Source organism: Aptenodytes forsteri, unplaced genomic scaffold, assembly GCF_000699145.1.
Source record: "Aptenodytes forsteri isolate BGI_AS27 unplaced genomic scaffold, ASM69914v1 Scaffold340, whole genome shotgun sequence".
In the NCBI taxonomy this organism is placed as follows: Eukaryota; Metazoa; Chordata; class Aves; order Sphenisciformes; family Spheniscidae; genus Aptenodytes; species Aptenodytes forsteri.
The window spans coordinates 965,406-982,773 of record NW_008795441.1 but is presented as its reverse complement, the minus strand read 5'-3'; the positions used below and the strand labels follow the sequence as shown (position 1 = coordinate 982,773).

Here is a 17,368-nt window from a genome sequence, read left to right as displayed (position 1 = left end):
GCGATGAGGTCTCCCCTCAGCCTCCTTTTCTCCAGGCTAAACAACCCCAGTTCCCTCAGCCGTTCCTCATAAGACTTGTTCTCCAGACCTCTCACCAGCCTCGTTGCCCTTCTCTGGACATGCTCCAGCACCTCAATGTCTTTCTTGTAGTGAGGGGCCCAAAACTGAACACAGTATTCGAGGTGCGGCCTCACCAGTGCCGAGTACAGGGGCACGATCACTTCCCTACTCCTGCTGGCCACACTAGTTCTGATACAGGCCAGGATGCCATTGGCCTTCTTGGCCACCTGGGCACACTGCCGGCTCATAACATAACAGCAAAGACCTCAAAATTCATTTGTTTATTAACCCGCTCATGCACCAACCACCTCCCAACTTTTACCTCTGGTGAAGGAAGCAAGGTCCTGAGAGTGTTGCCACATTTCACATGCTGGAGGACTCACCCCTTCCCATAAGCCTGTCAGCACAGAAAGCTGTACAGGATTTTGCTATAGAGTGAGCTAAGACACTATTCAATTTTTAATTCACAGACATGCACTAACAAGCAACAGGCTGTGTTAAGTGCCTAAGGACAATTTAACAGTCTCTGGTCTCTGCAAAACCACGGGGCTACCCTGCAGCTCTCAGGAGCACAACAATGGGAGGACACTTCCAACAGCAGTGGGGGGACTCTGAACTCACACAGGCTTAACCTCTGTCAGGATGACAAAGACTTTCAGAAATCTTCCAGAATATTCCTGCTTTCTTGCACTTATTAAAATTCTCATGACTTGGGCAGTTTGTCAAAGGGAAGAATTTCACTTGGGCACTTGAGTGTTTGTAGCCCTTCAAAATCTTTATTGCTAATGTTGAGAACACCTGGATAGAATAGATCAATATAACATGAACTGCAGACCAACTCCTATTCCCACTCGCATGCAGTGCTGCAGGCCTTCTGCAGCTGCTGCACGTAACTAGCTTTGGACTTGGTCCAGAGATGCAAAGACCTTCAGTCTGCTCAACACTGCCACGCAGACAGCAGAACCAGCCACCAACTTATGAATCAGTACTATCTCCTGACAGCAGGTAAGCAGACTGACTTGGATACGAACCGGCACAATGAACAGTGTCTACAATGTTTGTGCTGGTTTTGGCTGGGATAAAGTTAATTTTCTTCATAGTAGCTGGTATGGGGCTATGTGTTGGATTTGTGCTGGAAACAGGGTTGATAACACAGGGATGTTTTAGTTACTGCTGAAGTGCCGACACACAGAGTCAAGGCCTTTTCTGCTTCTCACACCAGCGAGTAGGCTGGGGGTGCACAAGGAGCTGGGAGGGGACACTGCCGGGACAGCTGACCCCAACTGACCAAAGGGATATTCCATACCATATGGCATATAAAAGCTGGGGGAAGAAGGAAGGGGGGACGTTCGGAGTGATGGCATTTGTCTTCCCAAGTAACGTTTACACATGATGGAGCCCTGCTTTCCTGGAGATGGCTGAACACCTGCCTGCCCATGGGAAGCAGTGAATGAATTCCTTGTTTTGCTTTGCTTGCATGAGCGGCTTTTGCTTTACCTATTAAACTGTCTTTATCTCAACCCACGAGTTTTCGCACTTTCACCCTTCTGATTCTCTCCCGCATTCCACCAGGGGGAAGTGAGTGAGTGGCTGGATGGTGTTTAGTTGCCAGCTGGGGCTAAACCACGACAATGTTACACATTTGCCATTACATTTTTATTACTGTTAGCCCACTTTAAAACTCCTTCAACTCTAGCTAGCAAAATTTTTACAGAGTTCCCTAAAGCATCTTCCATGTCCCACACTTGTTCTTCTCCAAACCTTACATTTATTTCCCTCCTAATATATTAAATCATAAAATGTATTTTGGCTTTCAATGCTTAATGCTCCAGCTATTGTTTATATGGCTACTGTCTTCTGTTTAAAGCAAAGCGCCCTATTAAAGTGCAGTGATTAATCAGGATAATAAATGCTGTGGTAAGGCCCCTGCTATCAATCACATTTCTTGCACAGAAAGGCACTCATGCCAAAAAGCGGGGGGGGGAAAGGCTCATTTACCACTATTGTAGTAAGATTATTTTCCGTGAAGAAAAGTAGCAGCTCCTTTATCCGACAATGAATGCAAACTGACCAGCAGTTTAGAGACCTAGTAAGATATGGTTGAAGATAATAATAAAACAAAGTTATCCTATGTGAAAGAGGACAGATGGCAGCCACACAATAGCCATCAAGTCTACTTAAACAGATAAGTAGTCTTCCTACGCCCACCCCAGCTCTAGACGTGTGCTGATACAAAGACCAGCTCTCGTTGCGTGGAGCCCTCTAACCTGAAACAGGTGCAGAGGCCACGGTTTTCCCTTCCATGGTCTCATTTACAAATTTGCCCATTCTTTCTGTCAAGCACAAAATAAGCAAAGCCTGTGACAGATGCTCCTGCACAGCAGAGATAAGCTACGTCTCTGTGCCTTGCAAATGTGTGTGCCGGACCCTGGGATAAAGCAGCACAGCTCTGGGAAAGACAGAGGAGCACCGCATCGGAAACACAGCAGCCAGCCTGGCAAGCCCAGCGTTTCATCAGATTTCTGAGCCTCGGCAGAGACAAGCTGCCATGGATGGCAGAGGGCTGCACAAGCGATGCCGGTTTCATTTCAGAGATGCAGGCTGTCCCAGGCAGACTTTCTGTACAGACAGAGAGAATCAGTGACAGATACAGGGGAAAAAGGTACAGAAAACCACCAGTATCAGCCAGAGTGGCTGGAGCAGGCAGGCTGCAGTGAATTTTGAATGACATGGATCAGTGAGAGACTTAATTCCACGAAGCAGCCAAGGACCTCGGATCCAAGGCCAATTTCTGCTATCGGGAGCATTTTACCAAAAGCAAAAGGTGGTGATGAGCCTGAGAAACCAGGAGCCAGAGACAAGTGGAAAAGCCGGAGGGGAGGCATCAGGGCGCTGGTGAGACAGACCATCTCAGCAAGTTTCTGTGAAGTCTGGGGCCCTTACCCCCCAGACACTGCAAGACTGGGGCTTTTAATATTGCAAGGATTACTCCAGTCCATGGGCTTAACCTTTCTACAGCAAACCTGCACAGAGATGGAGTACTGCTGTCTTTTTGCTGCAAGGCGGTGTATCAGCCGCAGCCTGGCAAGTCAGCATTTCAGGCATGGCCAGCAGCTATGGCTTCTTGCAGTGGCTGAGTGCCCCTGCTTCCCAGCTGACTGACATCCTGCACTACATCTTTATATACGTCCATCTTCTGATGATCTCTGCAAGCAGCATTGCTGGGAAATGAAAATGCTCTGGGTTCAGTTCTCATAAACACGGCTGTAAATCCTCAAAAGCCTTTTTAAGCTCTGTCATAACGTATGACTTTCTTTCCCATGACGTAGTTTATTACACAACTACTTCTTTCCATTGTTTTAAGAGGAAAGGGGGCATAACTGCAAGGAAGCGTATTAGCACTGTAACATGAATTGAATCCAAAGGTGGTAACATTTTTTTGGCAGAATGCGTATGAGCAGTTTGGGCTCCTCATTACATTTAGTAAACTATACAAACAGAAGTACAGGTGGAAAGGAGTTGCTCGCATCTGTGACTACCCTTCACTAGAAACCTAGCCTAAGGCTTTTCAAATCAAGTCAACTCCATAGGTGGTGGATTAGGCCCAGTAAGAATTTTTTTTTAAATTATTTTATCAATTTTACTTCAGTAACAGTATTTCAGAAGACATAAATAATCGTTTTCCCTAACGAGATAGAAGCAAATGTCTCATCTTTGACAGATGTAGAACGCTCAAAAAAAAAATATGGCCCAAACACTGGAAATTCTGGGTGAGTGAAAGAAGATAGTCTTTTTTTCCCCTAGCATTATAGATTTAAAATCTACTTTTCTGTATTATATGTGATTATACACACATACATACACAAGCCAAATTCATATTTGGTTACTGAAAGAAGCTGATTTGCTCCAGGAATTAGTTTGTCCACAGTACTTTATTACAACAGACCTCATAAAAATAATCCTAACTCCAGCACTCCTTCACTGATATTAGGAAGACGAGTTTGTTTCGGTATTTCTCCTGCCCGTTTGGATACTGCAGAGAGGCATTTTAGGTGTCAAGACAGTGTTATTACAAGGGCTCCTCGTAATAAAGAGATCTCTGGAAAATGTAAAAAATGTAAGTGAACACATGGACACAAATGCAATGCTTTGACTATACCTCCTTGCCTGTGTCCCACTGCTTTTCTCCATTTTTAATTATAGGTTGGTATTTTAGGGGGAAAATCACAAATCTTTTGCAAAGCTGACACCATGGCTGAATACTCAGTGTTTGCTCTGCTGGGCACAGATTAACCTCTAACATATGAGGAACAAAAAGTAAGTTTTGGGTTGCACAGCCAAGAAGTATTTCGTAGTGCAGTCGTAATGGTATCAAATTGCAGTCCAAAAGGTACCGGAGGTGGCTCCAGCGCTCAAGATGTCTCTGGAACAGAATCACAATCATCTGCCAAGTTGCCTGTAAAGGATATTGCAATAGCCGTGAGCCTCCATCGGCCCTGATTTAAACATAATCAGCAGAAGGTGGTGGGATTTTCCTCCCATAGATCACCTTACAACTGGGAGAGGAAAAAGTAAAAAAGAAAAAAAAGGACAAGACAGTCAGTCTTGTTGCTACAGCTCTCAAATTGGTGTCAGGAGAAGAGCTCCCCAGGCCCAGGTCTTGCTCAGGAGTGCTGCATGATCTTTAGCAAAAGGTGCAATTGCCTCATTTCTCCCCACGCAGGAGGGCTGGTGTCCCAGCCCTGGAGCGATACAGCTGGCAGCAGTAACGGTGGCCTTCATACACACGGTGAAGAACAATGTCACCAGCATGGAGTCAGCAGAATCAGGAGACACCTCTCGGCCAAGTACAGACCCTCGTACCCAAAGGCATCCGTGCATACAACTGTTGCGCAGTCAAACTGCAGCAATACAGCTGTGCAGAGCCTTCTGCCTGGAGTATCTTGACCTGCACTGCCTGGCTGCCAAGCACAAACTCCCAGGAGCAGGAGTCGTTACACGTAATGCACCCTTCTGCTGTTGTTCCCTGCATTCAATATGCTAAATAAAATTAAACACACTGCATTTCCTGCAAAAATAGGGTGAAACAGTTACACGACAAGAACACTGAAAATAACAGGATTCCACCATAATACAAATATGCTTGCTCAAAAATTCTCAAGAATCCTTCCTAGCCAGTCCCACTGTACTCAGGGCTGTACAGCCACATCATACTGAAAGGTCTATGAAGATCAAAGTCTCTGACTACCCTGCTCTTACACCCTCCCTTGGCAAACACTGAGGGCACACAGCAGACTGAGTGGGGACCACTGAGACACGCAACAGTTTAGAACGACACTCTCTTTGTCTCCTTTTGTCTGTGATAGAGCCACAGAGAACTTCTCTCTTTTTTTTTTTTAAATTCAAATATTCTTTAGCGAGTTCTTTCAGGGAGTTATTCTTCATTTGTATACTGTTTGTGAGCCACATGGATGCGTTACTTGTACCATGAAGCATGGTTTCCATCCCTTCTGCTCTATAATTAATGACTAAAGTGCTCAAGTTTCCTGCTTGTGAGTAATGCACACAATGGTATTTAAAGTTTTTACACACATTGGCTAGTTATACAATTGTAAAACTACTTATAATAGTTGTATACATCAGTCTTGAATTTACCTTTTCATAATTACTTCCACAAGTGTTTGCTGAAAGACATTTTTTACTAATGGACACTAAATACAACAGACCTAAGAATAAGCACATTCATTTAAATGCTCAAAGGCATTGTGTGTATCTTGCAGGCAAGATTGCTGCAGTAAGCAATTCTGTCCATGTCTCATGGCTGCCGTTACAAATACTGCTGTTCTTATCATTCATTACGTAACACCATTGCTACAAATAATAGCACCCATTCTTATTTTAATGATTATTAATATGCTTAGTTGTATTGCAGCAGTACTTTGTGGCAACTTTCCAAGGAAGAGGATTCAATTCTCCTAGGCACTGCACATCCATCTGAGGAGAAACCAAGCTCCTGTTCAGGGGTACATCAACAGCAGCTCTGAGTACAGTGAGCCCACAGCAGCAGGCACTGACAGCACAAACCTCTGCGGATCCCAGTGGGTTTTGAAAAGAGATGGAGGCCCCTTTGGTATACGTATAGGACTACGGGCTGAGGGGAGGATCACAGAGTTTTATATCTCAGTTTTCTATCTTCTCTGAGGGCATTCAGCATACTACTGAGCATCCCAATTTGTTGCTTTAACTTCTACGTTATCATGACTATGAAAAAAAAGTATTATCAGTGCAATCTTGACTCATTCTTTGGCATCTAACGTTCGTTTGGTTTTATCATCTTGTTGCTAAACCCAAGAAAAGATTACTCAGCTGTTGTCTTCTCCTTTAGAGATTCAGAGCATACAGTGTAGGAGCTGCATGCTGGCTCTAGCAGAGCACATGTTCTGAGTGAGGAGCTCACCGCACAGCACATTTAGCTGCAGTTTGTTTCCCTTAAAAATAAAGCATGCTTTTTTCAGACTTCCTATAAACTTTAGAAAGTGACAAGATCAACTGTCAGACTACACTCAACTTCACGGAGAAAGTCACCGGAGCAGTATGTCATCAGGGCAGGGGAACTGTCCTCACTGGACAGCTGATCCTGAGAGCAGTTGAGCACCTCCACAGCTGGCCAGGATTACCCCCTGCTGTAGCACCAGGATGAGGCTGGCATACACTTAAACTGCAGCAGTAACTAAGCCCTCATTTACCATCAAGTTATCAATACAGGTATCAGCCATCTTGAATCATTATAAATTTGGTTTATACTGCATTAAGTCAATACGGAGGGCCCTAATGCTAATCCATCAGTCGGGCCACCACAGTCACAGTGCTGAGAAGGGTTTTGGATTGATGCAAGTAAATCCACCCTTAAACAGATTTCAGTTAAATTGCTGCGACTATGGAAATCCTAAAGCAGGTAGTTCTGTTCTAAATTATCAAATGTTACTGGGTTTGTCCCTTCTCTGACCCCAGTCAGAGACCACTTCAGGTGGACTGTGACTGCAGACTGGGTTTTTATGCCTTTGCTTTCAGACAGAAATGAAAGCAAGCTGGAGCTATCAGTGAGATTGCTCCCCTGTGTGCTCTGGGCTGGATACAAGGGAAGAAAGGTGCAGCAGTGCCGATTCCCAGACAGGGCAGCCTGGTTTCCAGGGCTAGAGTACCCAAAGGCAGAACCCAATCAATCTCCAGATCCTTACAGCCCTGTGTTTTCCACTCCTGCTGCCCTTTCTCCCTGATGCCCAAACATCTAAAAAAATAGCAGGAGAATTTGGAAAATCCACACTGGCAAGAGTGGCTTCTAACCCTGTGAAACTCCCCATCTTATCTTGACAATTATCAGCACAGAAATGACAAGAAAACACTAACAGTCTTCCTCACAGAGGTCGTAAAATACAGTTGCAAGAGAGTAACAGTCACTAGCCCGTGCATTGCTGCCAGAAGTACATGTGGGGCCTGACAGCACACTGACCGACACTACTGCCTCGCAGCATACGGATATACCGAGTAGGTAAACAGTGCTCCTACAGAGCAGAGCTAGGTGCTCTCCCCAGTGCAAAAATGAGATACCAGTTTAGCACGATTTCCTCTCTGCTGTACCACCTATGCAGTGGACTGTGCTGCCCTGTCCACAAAGTCAGCAGGAATTTGTCAAGGAACTTTTCACAGAGATGTGTTGTGGATTTGTTTCCACGTCTGTAACTCAAACAACTGAAACGGGGAAGGGGAGCATGTGCTGCACGTAAGTCCCCAGAGCTGTCACATGTACCTTTCTCTCCCCAGCCAAACTCAGGGCTGTGGATTCCACTATAAGATGAACTTTTTCAGTATGAAATGCTACCATGTTGAGCAGCACAGTGCTCAGGTCCTTTTGGCATGTGGATGGAAGTGATTTAGGAACCACAGAGACACAGGCAACCTCACAATACCAGGAGTTTTACACTGACATTTAAATACACAGTTCTGATCTCTCCCCCACTGCTCCCTATTCCTGTCTCTAGCAGTCATGAACTTCTTTCCCCTTGATGATGAAAAGGCTAAAGAAAGGCACTTTCTTAAATGTGACTCATTTTCTTTTAGCCAATTAAGGCATACATTTGCATTTTTAAGAGCAAATATACACACAAAGTAAAAAAAAAAGAAAAGATTAACCCAATTTACTAACCACACATACTGAAAAATCACCTTATCGCAAGAACCAGGATGACTCAGAAAACAAACGTGAATAGCTTCTGTGATTTAGCACTGACTGACACCCAACGTATTAAAATAAATTGCCCATGATTTCTCGCAAGCTCCATGCTAATGTACTCCATAAAATGTCAGTAAAAATGCAGCAGTGCATAACTATCTAGAGGCTTCACTTGGTGGCAAATAATACAATGAATTGTCCCCTGACCAGGACAGGGAAAGGAAGTTAATCTGCATCTCCAGCCTTTTGGGGAATGTTCCAGGTTTGTAAAGCATGAGTCAGCAGCGTTGCTGCTATGGAGGTTTTTTTCCTAGCATGCTACTGGCAATACAGTCTCTTCTGGCCTTCCCAGCTTTGGTATGCCAGCTTAAGTGTCCATCATGAAATAACCACCTTTTGTATAAAATGGGACAGGTGAATTGATTGCCATTTATTCATTATCATGTTAAAAGCCATCACAGACCTGTATGATCACAATGTAATTCTATACAGCAAAGAGCTCCACAGGAAGAAAGAGTTAAGTTGATGGGTGAAGACAGGAGAAATCTAGTATTTTATTAAATGTATTCTAAGCTTTTTATTGGTACTGTTACTTCAGTAATACCACAACCCCCCTTTGTTACTGCAGCCAAGACAAAAGCCACCATACTAAGTCTCCTGATCAAATCTTGCACATATGCAGCTTCCCCTAACCAAGGATCTCAATCATTTTGAGAAGTTGATGAATACCCCTACTGAGGAATGCATTGGCATTTCTTTGTCTGCTTTACAGACAAAGAAAATAAGGAAGAGAAGGAGGACACAAGCTTTCAGAAATGAACCTGGCAGCTTACAACCCTTCACAGGAACTACAGGCCTGCACCTAATCACTTCTTCCTCCAGTTGAGGCCATGTGAACTGAGCTCCTGCTCCAGTTCATCCTCCATTGCATTTCTGCACTTTGATGGTTATTTTCTTGACAGGTTATACAGGGTCCTTCCTAAAGTTACTAAACCAAACTTCTGCTAACTGTCCCTCTCTCTTAATATTTAGACACAGCTTGACAGAGAGTGAAGGACAGAAATGTACTTTCTTCCTAGAAATGAAAAACAAAGCATAAATGAGTCCTCCCTTCCCCCAAATGAAGAAAACACTGACATAACCTCACCACTTGCTGCCTCTGATCTTCCAGCTAGGCAGTACATGCACACAATGGCCAGCCAGCACCCCAGAGCAGCTCCAGTGCACACTGTGTCCTGCCCAGCTGACAGCACAGGGCCACAGAGAAACTGGGGTACTCTGGCACAAAGGTAAGTGAAGATGTGGTAGGGGAGGAGGGGCACAAAAGATGTAAACCCACAGGAAACAACTTTCATCAGGACCGCAATACATTAGCTCCAGTCTTACCCACAGAAAACCATTTTTATGTGGATTACGTTCTCCCCAGCTAATAATTTTTCAGTCCATTGACCAATTTCAGCCTGCTTTGGTGCAGAAGCAGAGATAACTGTCTTCCTACAAGTCACATGAAAACAGACATCCAAGTAGAAGAGACAGACCCTGCAAGTGACCCCCCTCAATATCCCAAATGAAAGGAAAGCCATAACATAGGACCCTTACTTGCCACTGAAAAAATTGCCTAGGAGGCAGTCTTTCTAATCAGTAAAACAGCAGGAAGATCTTCATGGATAATTAATCATCAAGCACAAGGCATAAATCAGCAGGAAAGTCAGCACCATTAATTCCAATGCTCAAAAAAATACTTGTTTCATGTAATCATAGGATAAGACAACGTTAATACTGGTGATCTAACCCTAACCCCAGTAAACAAACTGAGGGTGTTGAGACCCAGCCTAGAACAGCCATAAAGCAAAACTTCTTACCTCCATCGCATGTGCTAAGAGAGGGCCGTCTAACAAGTGGGGTTAAAACACAGATGACGATCTCAGGACGGAGGCAGGCATGGGGGCCCAAGCTCGCTCCTGATGTTGCTCCCTGCAAGAGAGCCCTGGGGATGAACTGACGCCACGCGTTACTTCTGAATGCCTGTGGCGCATTTGGTCACCATGCCATGTGTTTAAATGAAGACAAGTGCCAAACATCACGTCATTCTGGGTGCACGCCCTGGAGTCCACAAACTGTAATCCAACACACCTCATTGCGACTGCACGCTCTGGCTTTTGTTGCCTTTTTGTATCAGCTAACAAAATGTTTTTCTTTTGATATTCCAAGCCATCTTATGCTACCCCTGTGGCCATAGGCTTTTTAAATCCTGTCAATCTAGAATTAATTCTCTCCTTACAGAGTAAGTGCCCCTTACCTCTATTTCAAGAAAATTATATTGTTTGAAATAATTTCCATTTTTGCCAGGATAACATCTCATTTTCTTCTTTGCAGCCAGAAGGAACGACTTGTAACATGAATCTTAAAAACCCAGATCAAAGGAGGAGGTTAAAATGACTGATCAATCAGAGGTGTAAGAAATGTATATGTATTGTTTATTTAAAAAACAAAAAAAAACCAGAGTCTCCTCACCAACTCTGATTTATTAACAAATAGCTGACACCCTTTCTTTGTTTTTAGGAGACCATAGAGGACTGGTAAGATGCTGAGCACAGGAGATAAGAGACATTTCCATAAGAGATGAAAACCATTCATCCAAGGGCATCACATTGTCAACAACTTTGACTCATTATCCACAGATACTGTAAAAACTAGGCAGTTCTACTCGCCTGCTAACAATGCCATCACTTCTATTTGTGAGAGATCCTTCCTTTCCCCTTCTCCAATGCTGCAGCAAAACCTTGGATTTTGACATCAAGCCCATCAAGCAGTATTAGTCCTTGAGAGAGTTTGCAAAACATTAATGAAATCAGAATGAGACTGCAGTTTGGCTTGTTGCCCTTGGATAATGGAAGTGAAATTAAAAGTAGAGGGAAGAGAAAGGACTTGCTCATAGCTAAAAACAGATCACTGAATGCATTTTTTCAAGAATTAAAGCATTTTATACACCATTTACTTCAGGTTTTTCTATTTCAATGAGTCCAGTGATAACTGATACCAGGAGGAAATAGTATTAAAAGCAACTAAGAAAAACTAACAAGTAAAGCATTCCTCTGAAGAATTTTACTTAGCCAGGAAAACCTATTAAGTGAGAAGCCTTCTGACAAGGACAGAAAAAATACAAGGGCCAAGAGAACAGAAAGATCTGTAGAAGAGTAAAACGAGGAATAGAATTGTACGTAAGAAAAACAGGAGAGAGAATATCCTGAAAAACTCACAAATGCTTTCCCACAGGAAACAGCATCTATCAATCAGCCCTAGCAATTTATTGCAATTAAATTGATTATTCATCACATTTCAGAGGGATGCACTGCTGCTAGCAGTGGCCCACATCCTTGCCAGCGCTGACGTTCTGGCTTGGGGTTCCTGCCTGTCTGGGGACCCAGACTGGCCATTTCAGAGGACCAGGCTTTCTCACAGTTATCATTACTCCTGGTTTACCCAGGCTAGAAACATAACTGCCTTTCCTGAAGAACTTCTCACCTTTTTTATTCTGGTTTTCAAAAGGCACCCTGAAACTTCAGACTGAAGACACATGCAGATTTTGATTGCTGCCCTACAAACACACATATTCCCTCCAGAATGCAGAGCTAAGAAGTATGATCAGCTGTAGGGCACCTGGGAAGAACAACACACGATAAAGTCTGGTTTGGAAGGTATTGGGCGAGAACTGGCACCTGAGAAGTTAATGTGAGATGGATATACCTTTCCCTCTCTCCATCAAGGTGGAGGGAGCAGATTTTCAATCCTGCCTAGATTTTTTTTAATTTTTTTTTTTTTTAAAGGGCACAGTCCCCACTGCAAATCAATGAGATCTGTATTCCTTAACCACTTGACACATCTGAAAGTTCAATACAAAGAAAGTCGCTTAATGTTTTTTATTCTGCAGGGTTTTATCTCACCGTTTCCTTTACAGCATCAAGGGGTTAAAGCAACCAAAGCCAAAAGGTGTTGGGGGAAGAGGATAATAAATGACTTGGGAACTAGCAATGACACTGCCAAAAAACTCCAGTCTGTTTGCTTCATTTTGATATGTAGAAATAATTTCTGACGTGCCAGTGATATGTCAAAAAGCCGTCAAAAAGACAGACGCTCTTCCAGCACTGCCCCGCCCTGCCAGGCTATTGAAACGCTGTGCATAAAAACCCTGAGCTGAGACACATGCGGTTTTTGGCAGCAGTGAACGGGTTAAAAGAAGTTTCCCTCCTCCATGAAAGCGATACAGTATGAAACCACCACTATGCTTTCTGCTGTATGCTGTGATAGATTGTACCTGCTCTGAGCAAGCCAGTGAGTTTAACCCTGTTCTTGCTGATGCTAAAATCAATATTAAGATGACCCCCACATCTGATATGACTGGAGGCAGTCTTGTACCCTCGCTATACTAACCCAAGACAATAGACAAGTACTTAAGTTTGTATCTCGCCCTTTGGTAGCTGCAGCTGAAAGGACTAATTAAATAGCTAGAGCATATGTGTACGCATCAAAAATAACTTTACAGTGCCTGCCAAAACACTTTGAAAATCTATGCAAAGCTGCAACAAAACAGTTTGGCAAAATGAAGAATAACTACTATTGTTTAAATAAAATTAAAAAAAAACACCACTAAGAACAGCCCACACCAATACATATTACATTCATTCCCACGTTCTCAAAATCACAAATACAGAGGTGTCCTACCTTTTCGATCTGTGAACAAGCAGATTCCAATCAGTGTGTCACATCCAAGACTATATACTGGAGAATCTGTTAATATAAAACAAAGGTGGGGGGAAAAAAAACCCTGAAAATACTTAATTTTTGCTGAAAAACAGTTTTCAGCTACGAGAAAAGTTTTTTCTATTATACAAAGACATAGATGCATAAACATATCCATACAAGTATGTGTGTATGAAGGGGTGTGTGCATATAATATACATTATGTATGCATCAAATATATTTATAAACAAAACCACAGAAGTTTATTATCTATACATTTTAATTCATCCAGTGTGCACCGCTACGGAATTTAATCTACAGCAGACTAAATCCAAAAAGCTACAGCATAAAGGTATTAACTCTTTCAAATCCTCAACAAGCAAACAAAGCTGACATTTTTAAAAGAAAATCATTACCAGCTCATACGCTGCCATACCACAAAAGCCTATCCTTAAATAACTGCTGCATAATCATTCTCCTGGAGTGTTGTTATCCATCGGCTCGCTGCCTACAGACGCAGTCTGCAAGCCACCAGCTTCTATCTACCATGTGTACGTCAGGAAAAGGAAAACTGCAAATTAGAAGAAGTCCCCGCAGTGGTGAAAAGGAAAAGAGGGTGAGTGGGAGAGGAAGAGGGAGTTCACTGGCCACAGAAATTTCGAGAACGATGACAAACCAGCCGGCTCCGCCATCATCCACTTACAATAGGATGCTGCACCTCGCGGCTGCTGAAGCAGTTCGTCAAAGGGTTGCTGGTATCAAGTGCCTGACAGGCATTTTAATTGCATCCAACGAAGTGTGTCCCCAGGAATCGGGCCTTTAATCTTATGAATATCATCAACTGGTTTCTTTTGTACTGCTGCCAAATACACACAGGCATGCACTGCACACAGGCAGCAGTGCACCCAGTTTCCACTGCGATGCCGATCCAAATCCTAAACAGGTTTTACGGACGGTACATGCTGAAAAGGAGGTCTTGAGGGATTTAGTATTTTCTGCATTACAGATTAGGAGGGCGATTCGCTCTCCCCCTTTATTTTTCTATCTAATGCTTCTGTTCACGTGTTGGAACCAGCTTGTCTATTCTGTTATTTGAGCCTTGCATTTGCTTATTCACACCAACGGGAAATAAAACCAGGGAAAATGCAGAAGTGCTGCAAGACTGTAGGGATGAGCGGGGACCCTTCAGGACTAATACAACAGAGGAACAGGGCTCACTGCACAGTTCAGCTCACAAACGAGTTGCTGGGAGTGGATGGCTGCCACTATTCAGCCATCGTGTCTGCCTTGATCTCACCTCCCTATTCCAAGGTTTTCTCCAGAACAGTGTTAATCTGAGTAGGACAAGGAACCTGTGAATTGGGAAATCACCCAGTGTTTTGGGAGCAGACACGGCACAACTGGGGAGGGGCAGCAAAGAAGGGGTAGAGGAACATGAAGAAATTTTTTTAAAAAGAGAGTGAGAAAAAGTTGAAAGATGAACTGGTTTGTTTTTGAGCATTGTAAGTTTGTAATGAAACAGCATAAGCAGCAAAGGAGCAGTCAAGAGAAACCAATGAGCCCAGCCACACTCTTAAGGCCTGAAGACAAGCTTAAATTTCTCTTCAGTCAGGACACACAAGCCAACTAGATCCACCTTCCCAACAGCAAGCTGGTGTTTCTCAGTCCGTGACAGTAGAGCCCTTGAGCGGGAAGGATGTCAACAGGAGAAGGAAACATCTCCCTACCACAAAGTTTGGGAGAGGTCGAACAAACCCCATTTACCTTTGAGAGGGGCAAGGGGCTTGCAGGAAGGAGTAATCTCCATGGATTTCCAGGGCTTCCCTCCCAAAATTTTGGGGGTAGAGGGCTGCAAAGGGAATTGATTCCCTTCTGCCTTCCCCAACCATGGCAAGATGACTTTTCACACATCCAGCAAACTTTGCATCAACCAGAAGTTCCACCCTCATTGCTGTAAACAGATCCTAGCGCCTTAAAAGCATCTGTCCTGACCTGACAGTTTTCCCCCACTCTCTAAATCACCACAGCAGTGAGGAGGACGAGGAAATGAAGGAAGGTAGCCCCCAAAGACAGCCTGTATGGGACAAGGATGATGGTGGAGCAAGTACTGCATGGCGGTAAAAAGGCCTTCAGAAGGAACGGAAAAAACGAGCAAGAGCAGCACTAGCGCAATTTAGACCTTTCCTCTGAGAAAGCCTCCTGTGACTCATCGGAAGGGGTGCCTGCTGCTGCCAAACCTCCCACTGCAGAGCTCATCCTCTGCAGAAACCAAGGAAACTCTAATCCTGCCCTCGTCTTCCTCAGCTCCACCATTTAACAGTTGGTGCTTGTTCACAGCATTGCTACCGTCCCTCCCTCACTTCCACAGCTCCCCCTCCACCAGCCGCTCTCCCCCCAAAGCAACCAGGAGCTCTGGGAGGTCCCAGAAACAAAACCATGGAGTTGGGATGGTGGAGGGGTAGCAAGAAGTCCTGAAAACTGTCCTGTAATTTCTCTCAGATGTTCCTGGCAGACCTCATGTGGTTCACAAGGGACTGATACATATTGCCAGGCTGTGTCCTACATGCTGGAGCCCATGGCTGAATCTTCAACCAGCCATCCAAACCGCCTTCACTCTGTCCATGCAAGGATTTCCAGGGACCCAATCTGCCAAAACAGCCCATGGCAAATGGTTTCATCATAAGCTACTGCAAATAAAAGAAAATCTTAATAATCAAGTTAGTTCTGTCTGCCCTGCGACATATTCCTATAAAAGCATTTCTGACAAGACAAAAGGCACAGGAAGAGACAGGGATGAAGGGCCTAAACCAGGTAGATGCTGGAACACAGACAACACTCAGCCCTGTCTGAAATTTAACCTCATGTTTTCCTGGCTCAGCCAGGAAAGCAGGATCAGCCACACAGCAAATTCATCACATAAAATTAATGCACACCACCACAGTGAAACAGGAACACTTGTGAGCAAAAAGAAAATACAAACATTAGTAAGTTGACAATTCAAGGTCCTGGAAATGTTTAAATTATGAACCCGTGCAACATAGCATGCATTTTCAGCACTATAACTCTCAAAGTGGAATAAAGACATTTACAGTCTCAGTAAAGGAGGTGGTGAGACTGTGACTGAAGCCTGGTCTAAACTCTAAAAGATCTTGCATGTTCAGGTGGGTTTTTCTCTTTAATTCTGACATCGATGCAAGACAGTGCACTCAGTTTCATTACTGTACTGTAGGAGAGCTTAGAAAATCCAGCTGCATACTGGGTTCCTCTGTGCAAGGTGCTGGGCAAAACAGGAGACAGATTATAACAGATTACTTAGAAGAGCCAAAACACAAAACGGGGTAGTGGTAGTGTTCTCCTCATTTTCAGAGTAATGAAAAAAAGAAGAATTAAGGGGCTTGGGCTTGCCCAAGGTCACACACAACCTCTGTTGCCAAGCCAAGCTGGAAGACCCTCCCAGAACCTCAGCCTAAGATCTTTTCACCCAAACCACTGCCAAAATCTTGCAACCAGCCTTTAACAAAGGACTTGGGGGTTGGTTGCTTCTTTTTTAGCAAAGACTGGGTGAACATTTTATGCAATGCTTAAAATAGCATCCAGTATCATCAGTGATGTAGATTAAGAGGAATAAGTCTACTGAACAGAAACTGCACCACTCTGGTAAAAATAGCCCTGGAACGGGGACTTTTCTTTTTATTCGCTATTGTCTTACCACTTATAACAGTGCTGGGGATGGCTGCCTGCTGGAGAGGTTGAGAGGAGACGGATGCTTCACCAGACTCTGTAAAAATTGCCTGTTCTTCTGCCGTAATAATAAACATTACACTATCCTATTTTACCAGCCATTTGAGAGACAACCTTGCTTTTCTTTTTTCCCCTCTTCGAGGGGGGAAAAACAAAATAGAAGGGCATTAATTCTGGAAAAACACATGCAATATAGCACACTAGCTCTTTCACTAGGGCTACATGGTGAGGAAGGCTGAGGCTAGAGTCACCATCTTTATCTCTATGGTTACTGATAACAGAGAGGATGAAAGGTGGGGAGGAGTTAGGAAAAGCTGCAGGCTGAGTTAGCAGCTTCTGTGGGTAACAAGGTGCAAGGGATTTCAAGACAGGTTAGAAAGTTTCAGGATGCAGAGGCGCCCTGGTTTTGTTTTTAGTCTCCACCCCAAAGAACGAGTGTGCAAGAGCTGATCTACCCACTTCATGCAGCCAGCCCCTCCAAAGCCTTTTCAATTGTGCTATTTCCTTTACACCAGTGGTGCCCCCAGCTTCGTATCCACAGATTTCAACATCTTCACAGGACTTACCTGTCCTTCCTCCCAGGCTACCAATAAAACA

The 17,368-nt window shown here is 43.9% G+C and overlaps 1 protein-coding gene across 1 annotated transcript in view; it reads right to left on the bottom strand.

Moving 5' to 3' along the window:
- The window catches only part of MAP2 (microtubule associated protein 2), a 188,895-nt gene that overhangs the window by 125,043 nt on the left and 46,484 nt on the right, over nt 1-17,368 (bottom strand). The window contains exon 2 of the mRNA XM_009281067.1: nt 13,013-13,078. The gene's annotated coding sequence lies outside the window, so the exon portion shown is untranslated. The remainder of the gene's footprint in view (nt 1-13,012; nt 13,079-17,368) is intronic.